The sequence below is a fragment of the Mauremys mutica genome, chromosome 1 (assembly GCF_020497125.1).
Source record: "Mauremys mutica isolate MM-2020 ecotype Southern chromosome 1, ASM2049712v1, whole genome shotgun sequence".
In the NCBI taxonomy this organism is placed as follows: domain Eukaryota; kingdom Metazoa; phylum Chordata; order Testudines; family Geoemydidae; genus Mauremys; species Mauremys mutica.
The window spans coordinates 272,202,766-272,220,359 of NC_059072.1; positions in this window are offsets into that span (position 1 = coordinate 272,202,766).

Sequence of the window (17,594 nt, forward strand, 5' to 3'; positions counted from 1 at the left end):
AATCCTGAGATTCTATGATTCTATGAGGTGGCGTATCACTTCCTATGCCAGTCTGCTGCATTCCGTACAGCTGAGACATAGTGGAGAATTGGGGCAAGACTTTACAAGAAACCAAGAAGATGGTAAAGGCTGAATGAGAGCATATTGGATGATAGGGGAGGTAGCATGGAATTAAAGGTGAAAGAAATGTGTTCACTTCTAGAACGACAATTCTCTTATAAATCTCTACTTAAGTTTAGCTAAAAGGTACTGAGTTTGGTAATGTCATTGCTCCAGAACATTTATACAAATACCTTCACCATTGCCCTCCATCTTTAAGCCCTTTAGAATTACAGATTTATTACGGTTTGCATGCTGAAATATCATGGGCCATATGCAAGCTCAGCTAGCTAATCAGGGGAGTGGAGCATGCCTAGATCTCCTCCTGAAGTAGCTTCCCTGTATTATTAATGTAGAAAGCAAAGACAGCACTGCCAGGCTCACCTTCCAGCTAGGGAATAGCATGGTTGTTCACCTTTTCTTCCAGGGTCTTTATAAGGGATAGAAACATTCTCTACTTCTAATGCCAAGTACCTCTTCTTACAACTACGGCAATAATTCAGTCAAATGCTGGGAATGCATAGATAATGAGGAGGGAACATTTATTCATATTTGCCAGTCTGTATGGAAGAAAAGGAAATGGGCCAAAGTAGTATAGTTTGCATCCAAAATCTATGTTAAGAGATCTTTAAGATTGTGAAGTCAAGTTAAGTAATGCCAAAATTAAGGTTGCCTGTGCCGTCTAAATTCAACCTTCCTTGTATGTATGCATTACATGATCATGATTTTAGAAACAGTTCCTTTTTCTGTTCCATTCTATTGTACCAACTTTTTTTAAATTATAACCATCAGCATAATACCTGAGTGCCTAATAAACCTTAAGAGAGAAGTATGTGTATCAATCTTGAGTGATTATAACAGTCTCCCACATAGAAAGTTAACTTGTCATATAGTTGTTGACATCACCACAAGTCCAAAGAGTACTGTAATTCAGTCCATATATTTATGCAGAAGCTAGCCTCTTGATTTCCACCTGATGTCAAATTCTCCAGCCAGTCCAGAGCACCTGAGAACACAGGAGATATGAGATGCCACAGGATACTGTGTAATTATGTTGGTAATGATGTAATTAACATCACAGATCTGCATGGCTAAGGAGTGTGTGTACTTGAAAACAGATTACCGGCCTTCCAAGAGGCCTGAGCACAGAAGGCGCTGAAGTACACCCTGTTGGCTGACACCCTGAGAGCCCAGGGCTACAAGGTCCAGATACACCCTGATCGTGGGAGCCCTGGGCTCATGGGACCCCCACAACGAGCCTGTACTGAGAGTGTGCATAGTTGGTCGATGCTACGCACGGCCCATGAGACAGCTCATGGTGTCCAACACCATCAGGTGGTCCAGAGACAGCTATACGGAACACATCATGGGACACCAGGTTGAGTAATACCAGGTTGAGTAATCGAGACTGCCGAAATATCCCACTTCCTTCCCTGATGAACCAAGGGATGCACCCCACCCATGTACTTATTTGCTACACTGATACTGACTTGCACTCTTAATACATTCCATGTGTAGCGTACCCAAGACCACTTATCCACTGACACTTTAAAAACTCCCACACCCCAATCTTTGTCTATGCTGGTTATGTGATATGTATCTCGTGATCCTTGTAACCAATACCTGTAATCCCTCATAACTCAAGCCTGACCCCAGATGTACAGTACCTCCCTTCTTAACTTGTGTATATTTAATTTTAAACATTAACTTTAATAACATTTCTTTAGGTCTATATTAGGAAGCCAGGCAGGGCTCAGAGGAGGCAGAATCTTTGCAGTGAAGCAGAGAGAGACGGCATTGTTCTAAGCACTACTCTTTGTGTGATTGTTTACCATTGTCCTGTGACAGAGGGAGGTATGTTTCACTTGTTGAAGGCACCTTCACTGCCTGAGGTTGCCTTGAGGGGAACATTAATGCAATCAATAGCACCTGGGATGGATTGGGACTGATGCAATATCAAAGGATTTGCTATTGGTACATCTGTGGGGAAATCAGTATAATTAACCCTCCTGAAAAATTACATGCAGAAACTGCTCAGTGCCATTGAAGATAGCAGACTGGTTTATCCTTGAGGTAGTCCATGAATAGCGCATGTTGCCAGGGATCCAGAGCAGTTGTAACTTTGAGTAGCACAGATAAGGTGGGTCCCCTACAGTTTGCATGTGCTGCCCCAATCCCTTAGTAACTTTCCACAGAATTGAGGAATGATTAGAATCAAAGTTTTTTATGTTTAACCTGTGAGGTAGTTCCTCCTCTAATAAGTCCATCAATCCACATTCTTCTCACTTACAGGCTGTTTCTATAGAGACTGCTTTCAGGCTGTGGTCTGACTGCAATGTCCCCTAGGGTCTTCTTCCCTACTCTCCCTACTTTTCTCCTTTTCCTTTTTCCTTCTCATCCTCATTCTCCTCAACATCCCTGGGTTGGTGTCTGAAGTTGCCCAAAATGTTTATAAACTCTACGCTGCCTCCACACAACCCTACCCATCCCAATGTCTTTCAGAGAAGCAATAGTGATTCATTCTTTTCCTCTGTCTGTTTCATCCGCCATGGTTAGTAAAGGAAAGCAGTGGTTCTGCTACGTGTGGGCCTTTCATCCAAGGCAGGTTGTATGTTCTGGTGCAGAATATCGTAGTGCTACTTTTGCTGCATTGCAGCTGTTTGAGAAAGCCATGGCACATGTACTTTTATGGCCTCCCCTGACTCCTCCATATACACCTATACCAGCAAGGCAACTTTCTATAGCCACAACTCATGGGCAGCCCATTTGTGCCATCCTTTGAAAACACCTTATGAGACCAGTTTCCACTTGTGCCTCTTATAACAAGTGCTGAAATCTAGTTTACTAGCCCCTGGCTTGACGGGGGAGAATCGGAAACAACAGTATGAGGGGAGAGGAACATGGGGGACAGATACAGCCCCTGGCTTGTAGGAGAGGGGGGAAGAAGGGTCATGTAGAGAACCTGGCATAAAGGGGAAGGGGGGAGCAGAGGTCACACAGAGCCCGTAGCATGAGGGAGGGGGGTGGGAGAGGGTTGAAGGGTGTCACACTGGGAGGGTGGTACACAGGGACTGGTCGGGGGCAGGGGAGCAAACTGAGGAATACTAGGAACCCCTACACAAGCAACAACATGTGCATCTCTATACTTATTATTAATGACAACAATAATAATTTTTAGTACACTCGTAATGAAAGCTGCTAAATTATCTAAAAGATGCAAGGGTATCATTACCTTTAGAGAGGCTGAAAATAGAATTTGCATCTGTATATTCATTCCATTAGTACAAATCATATTACATTGGTTTGTGTAATTAATTTAAAAAACACTTCAGCACTATTAATCACGTTTACCTTTAAAGAAGATATTGTAATCATTTTAACAATATTTTTATAGCCTATATTGAAACCATTGATATTGAACAGATAACATTGTACTGTATATGGTAATAGAATCAGTCCACAAGGGGTCTCCCTTGTCTTAATTTTCTGTACTTCCTTGTACAGTAGAGATCCAAAAGAACATGATATTCTTTGGAACTATTCAATGCCTTATATATTTTAAATACATAAGTAATTCAGCAATAACTACCAAAAAAGACTAATGGGTAGGTTGTGTTAACCTGAAAGGGAGAACTGCAGCCTCATTTGCCAGGGAAGCTCATATATCTTGATAAATGAAAACTGTTTACCTAATGTCAGCTTGCCACATAGCAGTTACAGAATTGGGCTGCTGTGAATTGGTAGATTTAAAATCTTACTATATGAAAACATTAATTTCAGACTAATTCTCTGTAGCTGGTTAGGTGAGGTTACTCTGATTCATTTAAGCCACACAGTTATTTGAGGTGCATGAAGCTTCTTTGCATCATTTTATAATCTGGAAAACAACAGTCACCACCAAAATGAAGTAAACAAACCCACTTCACGTTCACTTGAGTAGGACTGAGATTTCATCCCATTTAGAAACAGGTATGTTGTACTTTCTGAGGAAGATGCTACCATTGTTTTACTTCATAGAATTACTTAAGTGAGGAAACAAGTCTGCTACTTTTGGTCTTTCTGATGATTGTCTGTATGATTAACCTAAGCTTCCTGATGCCTGGTAGTTGCAGAGGAAGATGCTTTCATGGTAATTTTAAGTCTTAGGTCTGTTCATTATCTTTCCCTGGTCTTTTGTGCCAACATACAAAGAACCCTGCATTTCTCTTTAACACACTCTAAAGCAAAGTTTTCTTTTGGTTTACATTCTCATCATATTGCTCTCCTAATTATGTTAAAGTTTCCCATCTACAGTGTTAATTTTTAAAATCCATTAACATTTGGATTTTAACATTTAGCAAAAGGCAGTAACCAGGTTCTGGCCCAAACTTTTTCCTACCTTAAAAATGTAGATAATTCTATAGTTTGTGATTATGTATGAGCTATTGCTTTTGCAAGAAATATTAATAAAATGTCATTTTTATTAGCTCAGCAAAAACAAGTTTTGTGTTCTCTCCTCCGCTTCTTCCATATTAGTTGACAAGCACTATCCCAGATTTGTGCTGACATTTTCAGTGGTGCTGAGGCATAAACAAAGCTGTTTGGCCATGCCATGGTACTGAATTTTTTTTTTTTTTTTTGCCACAGAGACAGTTGTAGTAATTTCAGTTGCATTAGAGGATAAGCAGAAGAAATAATGTATTTTTGCTAAATGTAAAGAGGCAAAATCAGCAGTAGAGAAAACATCTTTGTGAGTTTCTCAGTGTGTAAATTTGGCTCTGATAGCAAACTTGTAACATGATTCTAAATCACTGGCACTTCTTGAAAGGTGAACTTGTTTGAGTTGAAGCACTTCAAACAACTTACTTGTTGAGTCAGTGTTTGGACTGAGGCATCTATTTTTCCAAAAGCTCTTAGAAGTTTGAAGTTCCCCTAAGATTTTAAAGCCTGTGGTGCTTTTATAAAATGCTTGCAATTGAAGAAAAAAATCTACTCTGATAACACCAGTTACTAGACAAAGCCATGATCCAAAGGAAAATAAACCCTGGGAAAGTGTGGCTAATGTATTGAAATAAGTGTAAACCATTATATTGTCCCACAAAACAAATTAATTCTGACAATTACCTACTCTGTAGGTAAACCAGTTAGAAATAGCAGTTTGTCATTTCAGCGCTTAATATTTTGACTTTGTCCATATCAGTAATAGGATTGATAGAAATAGGATTTCTGCATTCTCTGCTTTACCCAGACAGATAGGGTCCAATCATATACTGTTTACTTAGACAATATTTCTAATGATATCATTAGGAGTTTTACTGGAACAAGGAGTTCAGGATCTTTTTTGCCCAATGTTTCCTTTCTTCTGGGTCAAATGGTCTTTGAGAAGTACATTATATCCACATTTTAAATTTGGGACTCTTCTGTGAAATTTATTCTAAGGACTAAATCTTGGAACCTGTAATCATGTAGTGAATCTCACTGTGCTCCCTGAGGACTTCCCTATTAAAGATTGCAGGATTGGACCCTTAATTTGTATGAATTAAGAAAAATAGACTATATTAACAATGGTCTAATCAAGACAATACTTAATGCACTATTAAACCACAGTCCTTGGCTTTCTTCTATAACTTCACTGGTTTATAAATACTGCACATATAGTGACTGATATAAAATATGACAAAACGAAGAATAAATGATATTTAAATGGTTGCATTCTTATGCAACAAGCACATCAATACTTGGTAAGAAAAATGCCTGGTGGCAAGACAGCAGTAACATATATTCAGTTCAAGTACCTTGTACAGTTAAAGTGAGCAATGATATGATTTTTAACTGTACAAGGTACCTCTGGGATTTCCCTATCACACGAGCTATATAGGCCATCAGATTCTTTCATGACACATAATAAATCCTTGAGCAGCCTCTAGACAGCCAAAAAGTATTTTTATAAATGGCTTAGTGAAAATGAAATATGCATGCCAATGGGGAATCGAAAAGAGTGAGGGATTCCTGCTTTCACTTTTTCTGATGACTTTAATTACTGGCATAATTTGACACAGAGATGACAATGTGACTGAGTGTCCTGCTAATTTAGTAATTACAGTCTAAATTGATTTTATGTATTCAGTCATTGGGCTCTCTTTTGTGAGATCAGAGGCTCAGGCAAAATCTAGATAATTGGATAATCTACCTGCTGGGTGAATAACAGTGTAGGTTATAGATAGCGAATCCGTAAATAAATAAATAAACAAACCAGTCGAGTGCTTGTTTGGACACAGTACCGTTTGTTTGAAATATACATGTTTGGTGAGCTGATGCAGCCGTGTCAGGAGAACCAGGCATATCTGTGTTCAGGTCTCTGTAATAGAAAGGCTCTCTGTGCTGAGACCTTAGCTGCCACCTCTAACACCGCCTCCCCACCCCCCGCAACTCTGGGCTGAGCCATTCAATTACTGATAGTTCAGCAGAGTATCACTCAGCACCCTGCACAGAAGACCCACTCTGCAAACCTCAGCTTTCTCCCTTACCCTGCTGCAAAAATCTTTCTTCCTTCCCCACCCCCTCTCTATTCCCCTTCCCCCCCAGCTCTGTGTTGCACTGCTGCCAGCCTGTCTCCCCAGTGTCCGGGGGACTTGAGCTGTCTGTGCTGAGCAGAGCTGGTGAGGCAGGCTGTCAGTGTCAGGGAACTGAAAGACCTGGTGGAACTTGACAGCTCTGTCAGCCTCTCATTGGGGAGCTAGAACAGGTTATAATGAGTAAGGAGAGTAACTATTTCTGAGGTTTAAAGATTAGTGTTTAAAAAGTGGCGTCTGTCTAGGAATAGTGTGCTAGGTTTGCCAACCCTCCAGGATTGTCCTGGAGTCTCCAAGAATTAAAGATTCATCTTTGATTAAAGATTATGTCATGTGATGAAACCTCCAGGGATATGTATGTGACATTCCCCAGGGTACAATCTGGACAGTTGAACAGCTGCATCCTCTCATCCCTCCAACCTGGGGTGCCTTTCACACTGCTTTGCTGTGAAAACAACCACTCCTAGCGTGTTGACAAACAGCCTCTAGCCAGGGCTACCCAGAGGGGGGGAGCAAGTGGGGCAATTTGCCCCAGGCCCCACAGGGCTCCCACGAGAATATAGTATTCTATAGTATTGCAAGTTTTTTTTATGGAAGGGGCCCCTGAAATTGCTTTGCCCCAGGCCCCCTGAATCCTCTGGGTGGCCCTGCCTCTAGCATGCAAAAATCACTCCCAGCTGAATGATATGAGTGCTTCCAGCCATCCACTCCTGAATTCTATTACAGAGTGACACCAGCAAATCTCCAGTCCCAGACTTGTCCCCCCCCACAGAAATGTGCATCTTGTACTTCCCAGCAATTGCCTTCTCTGCAGTACAAGCTGATAGAAAGTCTGTCCTTTCATTAATAGAAAATGATATGAACAAACCTTGTTATCTCAAATGGAGGCTCCCAAACATACTGGTTTAGATAAAACAATAACACAAATTTATTAACCACAGAAGGCTAGATTTTAAGAGATTACAAGTAATGAAGCATAGAAGTCAGAATTGGTTACAAAGAAAGAAAAGGTAAAATTCAAACCAATACCTAACTTAATAAGCTAAGTGAACTTGAAACAAAAAGTTTTTTCTCAGCACATTCTCACAACAGTCTGGCTGGAATTTTTCAGTCAGGACCACTCCCCAATTCAATGATGTTGCTTTTGTCTTTCAAACATTGTTGATGCCATGATTAGAGATGAGGGAAGAGGGGTGATTTGTATCCTCTTTTCCCCCTTCTTAGAGCATTTCTGTTCCTTGAGAATCATCTCCAGCTGGGGTTCAGGTGACAACAAGTCTGTTTTGAATGGGAACCCCCAGCAATTCCATTGCCAAAATGTAAATTTCTTGCTTATACTGTTCCTCCTGCCAAAGAATGGCCGCTTATCTAGGTGATCATCTATCTGATTATGCTGACACCTGGCTGAGGTGCTGACTATACTTTTGTTTCTAAGGAACTGGTTTGGGCTGCTGCCCCAGAAATGGAATATGCTTTAGTAACATAATACCGTAGAGTCTTATAACTTTACATACCATGTTGCCACACATATTTTACCCAGATAATAATAAGCAGTGAATTATAAGTTTTAAAATAACTGACAAGCTATGCTTTGTACAAAATGTATCATCGTTTTGTAAAAGTGGTGAACATAAGGGTACACTCTATCACAACATCCAAACAAAATTGGAAACTCTATATTGTGCATGTCATAAATAAACAGATCAGGGTTAAGGTCTCTTTTCCCTGGAAAGGGTTAACAAGCTCAGTAACCTGAGAAACACCTGACCAGAGGACCAATCAAGGGACAGGCAGTGTGTCAGACACTTTAACCTGACTGGTGGCAGCGAAGGAGACCTACCCTAGGATTTTAGGGTGGGGGAATACATGCTGGTCCTCAACTTGAAACCCCCCAGTTTCAAGTGAGGGTAAGACCATGACAGTGCATGTGTGTGAAGTTTGGACTTTCTAAGGACTGAGGACTTTTAAAGGTATTTAGGCACCTAAAGATGCCAGTAGGTGCCTAATGCAATTTTCTACAGCTCCATTGGGCATTAGTGGCCTAGGCGCTTTTTTGAAAATCCCACTACCTAACTGCATCTTTAGGCATCTAAATACCTTTAAAAATATGGCTATGGAACTCTTAGCCACTGGAATCCATTGCTCCTGACCCTGTCATGTGACAAGTGACTTGTCTATACCAGGAAGTTAATATGTAGCAAGCTAGGGTGTGAATTTACAGTGTATTAGCTACCCTACACTAACTCCCTGCATGGACTTACTGCACACTAAGAGTCCTCTCAGGTAGTTTAGACTAGTACAATTTAAGGAGTCTAAACTAAAGTGCATAAAAGCACCTTTAGTGCAGTAAGAGTGTCCACGCAAAGAAGCTAGTGTGCTGTAAATTCACTTCCTAGCTTGTTGTGAACTAACTTCTCATGTAGATGAGCTGAAGGGTACTAACCTTTGTAACCTTCATCCATATCAAGTGAGTGAAGCCAGGAAATAAAGTTCAGTCACCTACCAGTACTTCTTTATGTCACATCCTTGCTTCAGGGATGGTAGTTCTTAAGTTAGAGGAGTCTAAAAATGTGTTGCAATCTCAGGGAAAATTTCAACGAGGATTAATTTTTAAATATTCTCTCTGCCAAAGTTAGTAAATCTTTGATCATAAAATATAATTGAAAATTAAATTGTCCCCTGCAGAGTGAATGTGTTAAATTTGGAGACTAAATGTAATCATTAAGATGTGAAATAGAGGGATTTTAGTCCTGTTTTGAGTGAAAGTCTCAGTGCAGCCTTTACTGAAGAGCTGGTAAGGCACTCCCACAATATCAGTAATATAAGTAGAGTAGATTGGCAGCATTTCTCCAGATTACAGATACCTAAATAAAAATCCTGTTGAGAGCAATGAGAATTTAAAACAGCAGGTGGATTTGTAATATAGTACTACTAAACAGTTAGGGACAGATTCTCAGTGGGGGTAAATTTGTCTAGATCTGTTGATGTCAATAGAGCTATGGACTTATGTTAACAAATGTATTATGCCATATTGGTCCATTGATACCTACATTCAACTTGCATTGATGTCAAAGTGTATTGTTCATGTGCATTAAAAAGCATAATATAACTTAGAAGGTTCCCACAGTATTCTTGCCAGCAAGTTAAAGAAGTATGGGCTGGATGAATGGATGGTAAGGTGGATAGAAAACTGGCTAGATGGTCGGGCTCAACGGGTAGTGATCAATGGTTCCATGTCTAGTTGGCAGCTGGTATCAAGTGGAGTGTCCCAAGGGTCGGTACTGGGGCCGGTTTTGTTCAATATCTTCATTAACGATCTGGAGGATGGTGTGGACTGCACCCTTAGCAAGTTTGCAGATGACACTAAACTGGGAGGAGTGGTTGATACACTGGAGGGTAGGGATAGGATACAGAGGGACCTAGACAAATTAGAGGATTGGGCCAAAAGAAATCTGATGAGGTTCAACAAGGACAAGTGCAGAGTCCTGCACTTAGGACGGAAGAATCCCATGCACTGCTACAGACTAGGGACCGAATGGCTGGGCAGCAGTTCTGCAGAAAAGGACCTAGGGGTTACGGTGGACAAAAAGCTGAATATGAGTCAACAGTGTGCCCTTGTTGCCAAGAAGGCTAATGGCATTTTGGGTTGTATAAGTAGGGGCATTTCCAGCAGATCGAGGGACGTGATCATTCCCCTCTATTCAGCACTGGTGAGGCCTCATTTGGAGTACTGTGTCCAGTTTTGGGCCCCACACTACAAGAAGGATGTGGATAAATTGGAGAGAGTCCAGCGGAGGGCAACAAAAATGATTAGGGGGCTGGAGCACATGACTTATGAGGAGAGGCTGAGGGAACTGAGATTGTTTAGCCTGCAGAAGATAAGAATGAGGGGGGATTTGATAGCTGCTTTCAACTACCTGAAAGGGGGTTCCAAAGAGGATGGATCTAGACTGTTCTCAGTGGTAGAAGATGACAGAACAAGGAGTAATGGTCTCAAGTTGCAGAGGGGGAGGTTTAGGTTGGACATTAGGAAAATCTTTTTCACTAGTAGGGTGGTGAAGAACTGGAATGGGTTACCTAGGGAGGTGGTGGAATCTCCTTTCTTAGAGGTTTTTAAGGTCAGGCTTGACAAAGCCCTGGCTGGGATGATTTAGTTGGGTTTGGTCCTGCTTTGAGCAGGGGGTTGGACTAGATGACCTCCTGAGGTCCCTTCTAACCCTGAGATTCTATGATTCTATGAGAGTTCATAGGTATTTGTATATATGTACAAACCGTTATGAATGTTATGAGCAGATGGCAAATAGCTAATATAATGCCATGGAACAGATCATTTTAGAGGAACTAAAAAAGACAAGTCCACATACCACATATACTTTGAGTTATGTACAGCTTCGAAAAACCTGACAAGCAGCACTATGTCCGGAACATATAAAAGTTAGCTAGAGACGTGGAAATGGGAATTACTGGGAAGTATATGGGAAAAGCTATTGAAAACATTCCAATAATATAAAGGTTAAAACTGTCATTTTCAATTTGATGCTGTGGTTGGACATAATGCCTCAGTATTTAGAATCCTTTGGAGATGCATCTGACATGTTTTGGCAGGTTACCCAAGAACCAAGAAATGTCATGAATGTGTTCTTTTCCTATGTAGATTCCAGGAAACTGCATTTTAAACCTTAGTAGATATACCACAAACAAACTCCCCTATGTCTGCTGGGGTTTAAGAAAGATTTTTGTGGGTCAAGAGGCTTCTAAAGAACTGAGGCTGGTATAGTCTATAGTGAATATCCTATAAAAAGTTAGTAAAAAACTGTAAAATAATATTGCTCACCAGGTGGATTTCATATTCTTTTCTTGCAGTAGATATGCAACACAAAATGAAGACAAACTATTTTTTGGCAGATACTGCATGGTGTTAACTCCAATATAAGAGTGATGCAGACTTTTCTACCTGGCTTTTGGACTCCTTCACTTCAGAACTATTCTGAAAAAAATAAATCCCCTTTAATTAATTTGATCAAATTCTAACAGTTATATTGTTTTGCTTTCTTGATGTCTCCAAATAATTCAGTAATGAAATGTACAAAAAATATTTTTTTTAAATTTGGAGTTAATGTGTAGTGATAAGCAAATATAAAATATATAAATAATTTCACAATTATAATATTTGTAAATTTGGGCCAAACTTAGAAGTCATTTTAAATTGAGTTGTGAAATGCATGCAGAATTGCAAAGTTAATGGCAGATCTTTGCATGACATTGTTATACCAATATAATAAAAACCAGCAGGATCTTATTAAGAGGGATAAGGCAAAGATGCCACATTTATTGTAAATATAATAGTAAAGCAAAAGACAAAAGCAAACAACGTTGTTTTACTACTTATTTCTTATACACACACACACACATATATATATAAATTTACACAATCATTGATTCAGGTTCTGTATAGGTGTTATAGTTACCAGCCTAGACGTTGCTCATGCCAAGTTACTGGCCAGGTATCTTGGTCATGAGTATGGAGCCGAGTCTGTGTCAGATGCATCTGTTGTTCCTGTAGGCTGGCAGCAGAACCATAGACTCAAAGTCCTCAGTCTTCAGAGTCCAGTTTTATAGGGATTTTCCCCTATGTTAGTTCATGGGAGTTGCTTCATTCTGCTGTTGCTAAATCAATCAGCAGGTGGCTGGCTCCATGTTATCAGATGTTTGTTTTTCCTTCCTTTGAGGTGTGGTGGAGTGGATTCCAGTTTGCCCTCTGGGGGTCATCTGGTTGATCCCACTTGACACCTTCTTCCGCCAACACTGAATTCTTCAGGCTGGTAACTCCCTAACCATTCATTCATTATTTAAACTAGGCACTCATTCACATACATTCTCTATCTTAATCACATCTAATTCACTGTCTCTTTACCTTTCGGGGTGTTACCAATTTAGAGAACAGGCACTTAGAGTCAATTGACGTTTAACAAGTTTTATACAAAGTATTTCTTTGAGCAGGCTTCACACAGACACAGCTGGTGGCTTGCAGGTTAGAGGCTAAATCTTGGGAATCACATTTATTTCTAATATAAACCTTCAGTTATAAAGTATCATTTAACAATAAATCATTTCTAACAATAAATCATTTTTCATATAAACCATGTCTAATATAAATCTTCTTTATTATCCCTACAACATAATATCTGTAAAACTCCTCCAATGCTTTACTACCCTTTCATATCCAAGAAACCACATTTATAGCTCAGGCTGGAGAAAGAGTTTATTGATTAGCTCAACTCAAACATTTTCACTGGCAAATTTTCCATCTAGCACTAATCAAAATAGATTGTTATGGCACGTGTCACTAGGTGGAACTGTTACAGATAGTTTTCCATTCATGTATAAGTGAGGGGTTGTTTTGGATGGGGAGTGTTGGTTTTGCAAGACTTTTGTGTAGAGTAACATAAGGAGAAAGGAAGCCGTGTGGGGTGCAGCAGAGCTTGTTCTCTGCCTTCAGCTCTTGACAGAACTGATCCTTGGGAACCAAGCACTGATGTTGGGTTGAGATTATTGGAGGAAGGGATCAACCTGCAAGCTGTTTGACCATCCCACATTTCAGGACTGGTGTATACATGCAAATAAAGCAAGATACACTTAGAACATATCTAGTCTCCATGTCATCAATTTATCCTTCACTGTATAGACAACCTGCAAAGTCCCAGATCAGCTACCGCTGGGCAAAGTGGTAACACTGGTGTCAGTAGAAGACACCGCAGTATAAAACAAACACTTCTTCCATGATGGATTATCTCAGACAATGAGGCTTCACAAGTAAGACTAAAAAATTAATTCAGGCCAAAATTTAGGAGTTTTAGGCTTTTCAACCTTAGCTCATTGTTTACAAAACTGACATTAAAAAGAGTCCAAAAGTCCAATTATTTCTTTCATGGGCTGTGCTGGTTGTGTTGTTAGGAGGAAATGAAATGGTAAAACTTAATTTTGTTCTTAGGGGCAGAGTCATTTATTGGTGCAAATAAATAGAAATGGAAGAATTAAAACTATATCCTGCACAAAACAGAATTCGCCCCCTCGCAATGCTGCATGCAGTTATTTGTGTGTGTAGTTCAAACTCTGTGGACTAGAGATAGGAGCAGGAGCTCCTCTTGTAGTGGTAAAAAAAACAAAAGTAAAAACACCTGACTTAAGTTATATTGAAAGTGGTCGCTTTTAATTCAAAATAAGAGCGTCCACACACAGAGATGCACTGAAACAACTGAAAATCGATTATAATCAATCTAATTATTTCAGGTGCAATTTCCATGTAAACAATCCCCAAGTGACTCATTAATCAGATTCACAAAATTAATTAGTCACATCCTTGTTGTGGAACCTTCTAGAACACGAATAGTATGACTATTTCACTTTCTGTGGCTTTTAGTTTGGTAATAATATTTATTGAAGAAAAAGGCAATTTTCCCCGTGTGGCTTCCTTTCCTTATTAAGAACAGTCCTATGTTCAGCATGAGAAGTGTGTGCAGGGGAGCTCAATAATGGATTTTTGTGAATGGACACATCCTCCCTCTGGCCAGGAGGAAGCTAATGAGCTCCTCTGGGGCAGTGCTGCCCTAATGAGGTTCAGCTGCACAGCTTGTTCCTCCTGGAGGAGAAGGGGCTTAAAAGGGGAAGCTTACCATAGGAAGGGTATGGTGACCAGGAAGTAGGTTGCTCTATGCAGAGACTGCTAGTAACAGAGGTAGGTCAGTTGAGAAGGAGATAGCGATGAAACACACCACTTCCAGAGCTGCACTGGCTGACAGCCAGGCAACACGCCCCAGGAAGAGAGGTAGGAGATAAACCCTGTGAAGGGGACAACAGATTTTCAGAGGCTTAGGCACTGAAGCCCTATCCAGTGGCTGTCTGTGAGGTTGACCCCTGTTCCAGCCAGTTTCTCCTCTCTTGCAAGGGGAAGGGAGGAAGAAGAATCAGTCCTCCGCCAGTGAACAATTGCCTTAGAGCAGTGTTTCCCAAACTTGGGACACCGCTTGTTTAGGGAAAGCCCCTGTCGGGCCAGGCTGGTTTGTTTACCTGCCGCATCCGCAGGTCTGGCTGATCACGGCTCCCACTGGCCGTGGTTCACCGCTCCAGGCCAATGGGAGCTGCTGGAAGCAGTGCGGGCTGAGGGATGTGCTGGCCGCCGCTTCCCACCATCACCATTGGCCTGGAGCAGCAAACCGCGACCAGTGGGAGCCGCGAACAGCCGGACCTGCGGACATGGCAGGTAAACAAACCGGCCTGGCCCGACAGGGGCTTTCCCTACACAAGCGGCATCCCAAGTTTGGAAAACACTGCCTTAGAGAACTTCCCCTAAGTGCAGCCACTAGGGGACTATAGAGGGTAGATGAAGGACAGTGGAACCTATGGGAGATCTAAGAAGTCCTGACCCCTCCTACACCCTGTCTATTATTACTTTCATTTTCCATTTTTGGGGATAATTTTGTATTGTCTTGCTCGATATCCTTCATTTCTTGAAAGATTAGCTAGAAGTCAAAGAGTTCAAAGTTTGTGCTAGATAACTCATCTTCCATCTCTGTTCCCTTTGGGAAGTGGGGCTGTATATTCTGATCTATTTGAGACTGAGGAAGGTAGATTGCAACTGTTACCCTGAAAAATGGAATTTGGGATGTACCTATAATAACCAGCCTATTGCCCCCTTCATGAGGTATGAGTTTCTAGGCTTGTTAAGAAAACACTAAAGGACATGAGTATATTCACCAAGAGGTGAATATAGCTTGACTGCTTGGTAATAGTGACCACAATATAATTAAATTTAACATCCCTGTGGAGGGGAACACCACAGCAGCCCAACACTGTAACATTTAATTTCAGAAAGGGGAACTACACAAAAATGAGGAGGTTTGTTAAACCGAAATTAAAAGGTACAGCACCAAAAGTAAAATCCCTGCAAGCTACATGGAAACTTTTTAAAGACATCATAATAGAGGCTCAATTAAATGTATACCCCAAATTATAAAACATAGTAAGAGAACCGAAAAAGAGCCACCGTGGCTAAACAACAAAGTTAAAGAAGCAGTGAGAGGCGAAAAGGCATCCTTTAAAAAGTGGAAGCTAAGTCCTAGTGAGGAAAATAGAAAGAAGCATAAACTCTGGTAAATTAAGTGTAAAAATATAATTAGGAAGGCCAAAAAAGAATTTGAAGAGCAGCTAGCCGAAGTCAAAAAGTAATAGCAATTTTTTTAAAAGAACATCAGAAGCAGGAAGCCTGCTAAACAACCAGTGGGGCTACTGGACGATCCAGATGCTAAATGAGCACTCAAGGACAATAAGGCCAGTGCAGAGAAACTAAATGAATTCTTTGCCTCGGTCGTCACAGTTGAGGAGGAGTTGCCTTTCAAGTGGGGGGTCAGGGCTAACAAGGCCAATTCAGTCATAGTGGATGTGGCCCATTCCCAACAGTCAACAAGAAGATGTGAGTATCAACAGAGGGAACATTATTTTTTGTAGTGACCCAGCCACTCCCAGTATTTATTCAGGCCTAATTTGATGGCACCAAGTTTGCAAATTAACTCCAGTTCTGCAGTTTCTCATTGAAGTCTGTTTTTGAAGGTTTTTTTTTTGAAGAATGGCCACTTTTAAGTCTGTTATTGAGTGTCCAGATAGATTGAAGTGCTCCTAGCAGTGTTGCAAAAAGCAGTTCTAGATGTGGTTCATAAAGGACATTTGGGATTTATGAAGATGAAGGAACTTCTGTGTAGTTATGCTTAGTAGCTAGGGCTGCACTCAGACATTGAACATCTTACGAAAAGCATGCTCAGCCTGCACAGTACATAGAACTACTGTTCCTCTGGCCTCTTTGAAACCAGTAGTCATAGAAAAACCATGGCAGAGAATTGCAGTGGATATTACTTATCCCTTGATTGCACTGCATGGCTACACACTGACTGTTATACGCACACTACCGCTTTATATTCATAATTTCACAAGGCACCTCAGAGGAGCTCATTTCTTGCCTAGTTTTGGCCTACCAGATAATGGGACACCTTTTGTGACAAGAGAGCTTGAAGGTTTTCTGATGAGTATTGATACAGTACATTATAAATCTGCTATGTACCATCCCCAAGGAAATTGGATAGTGGGAAAATTGCATGGGACTCTGAAGAAGCATGTAGTTTGCATAGTGGAAGATCATTGAGATACGCTCTTCCCTACTGCATTAAGTTGTGCTTTATCAGAGCACACCTCATGAAGGCATTGGGAAAACCCATTTCTAGATTCTCTTCAGCGAAACTATGAGGACTATGCTTGACAATTTACTTGCGGGTCTTTCTTTAGTATTCAGTGTGTTTAGGGGATTACTGTTCTAGGGTGCTTTGCTCTTTGATGGGTACCCCTGTGCTCCAGTCCCCATGCTATTGATGAGAGATTTGGTGTGTAGGTGTAAAATAGGGCCTGGTGATGCACCATTTTTTTTCCCATTTAGGCAACATTTGTCTGCAGTGGCACAGCAGTATGACTGCTCCACTAGCAACTCTTTCTTAGCATGTTAAGGATGCAGCTAGGTTATAACAGCACTTCACCATGAGTGGCAGAGTAAAGACCAAAGTCAGGCTGGCACACACAATGGGAACTTCCCTTCAGACCAGTGTTTTCAGCAGTCCTTTGTCAAACTGCCATCTCAAGATCCAGTGTCAATCAGAGATCACAGCAGAACTGGGCATTCCTGAGCAACACCAGTTCTTTTCCAGCTCTGATCATGTCAGCAGCCATCATTTGAAGGCCACTGTCCTTGATATCTGGACTGTAGCTCAGTCTTCCCCTATTTGAAGTCAAAGCCTCACCAGGGAGCCTTTGCATTTCTCTGGCTCCCCCACCTAGATAGCAGACCAGCCATAGTGGCACTCCAGAAAAGGCCCTGTCATTTTCCTTCACAACATTGCTGTGCAG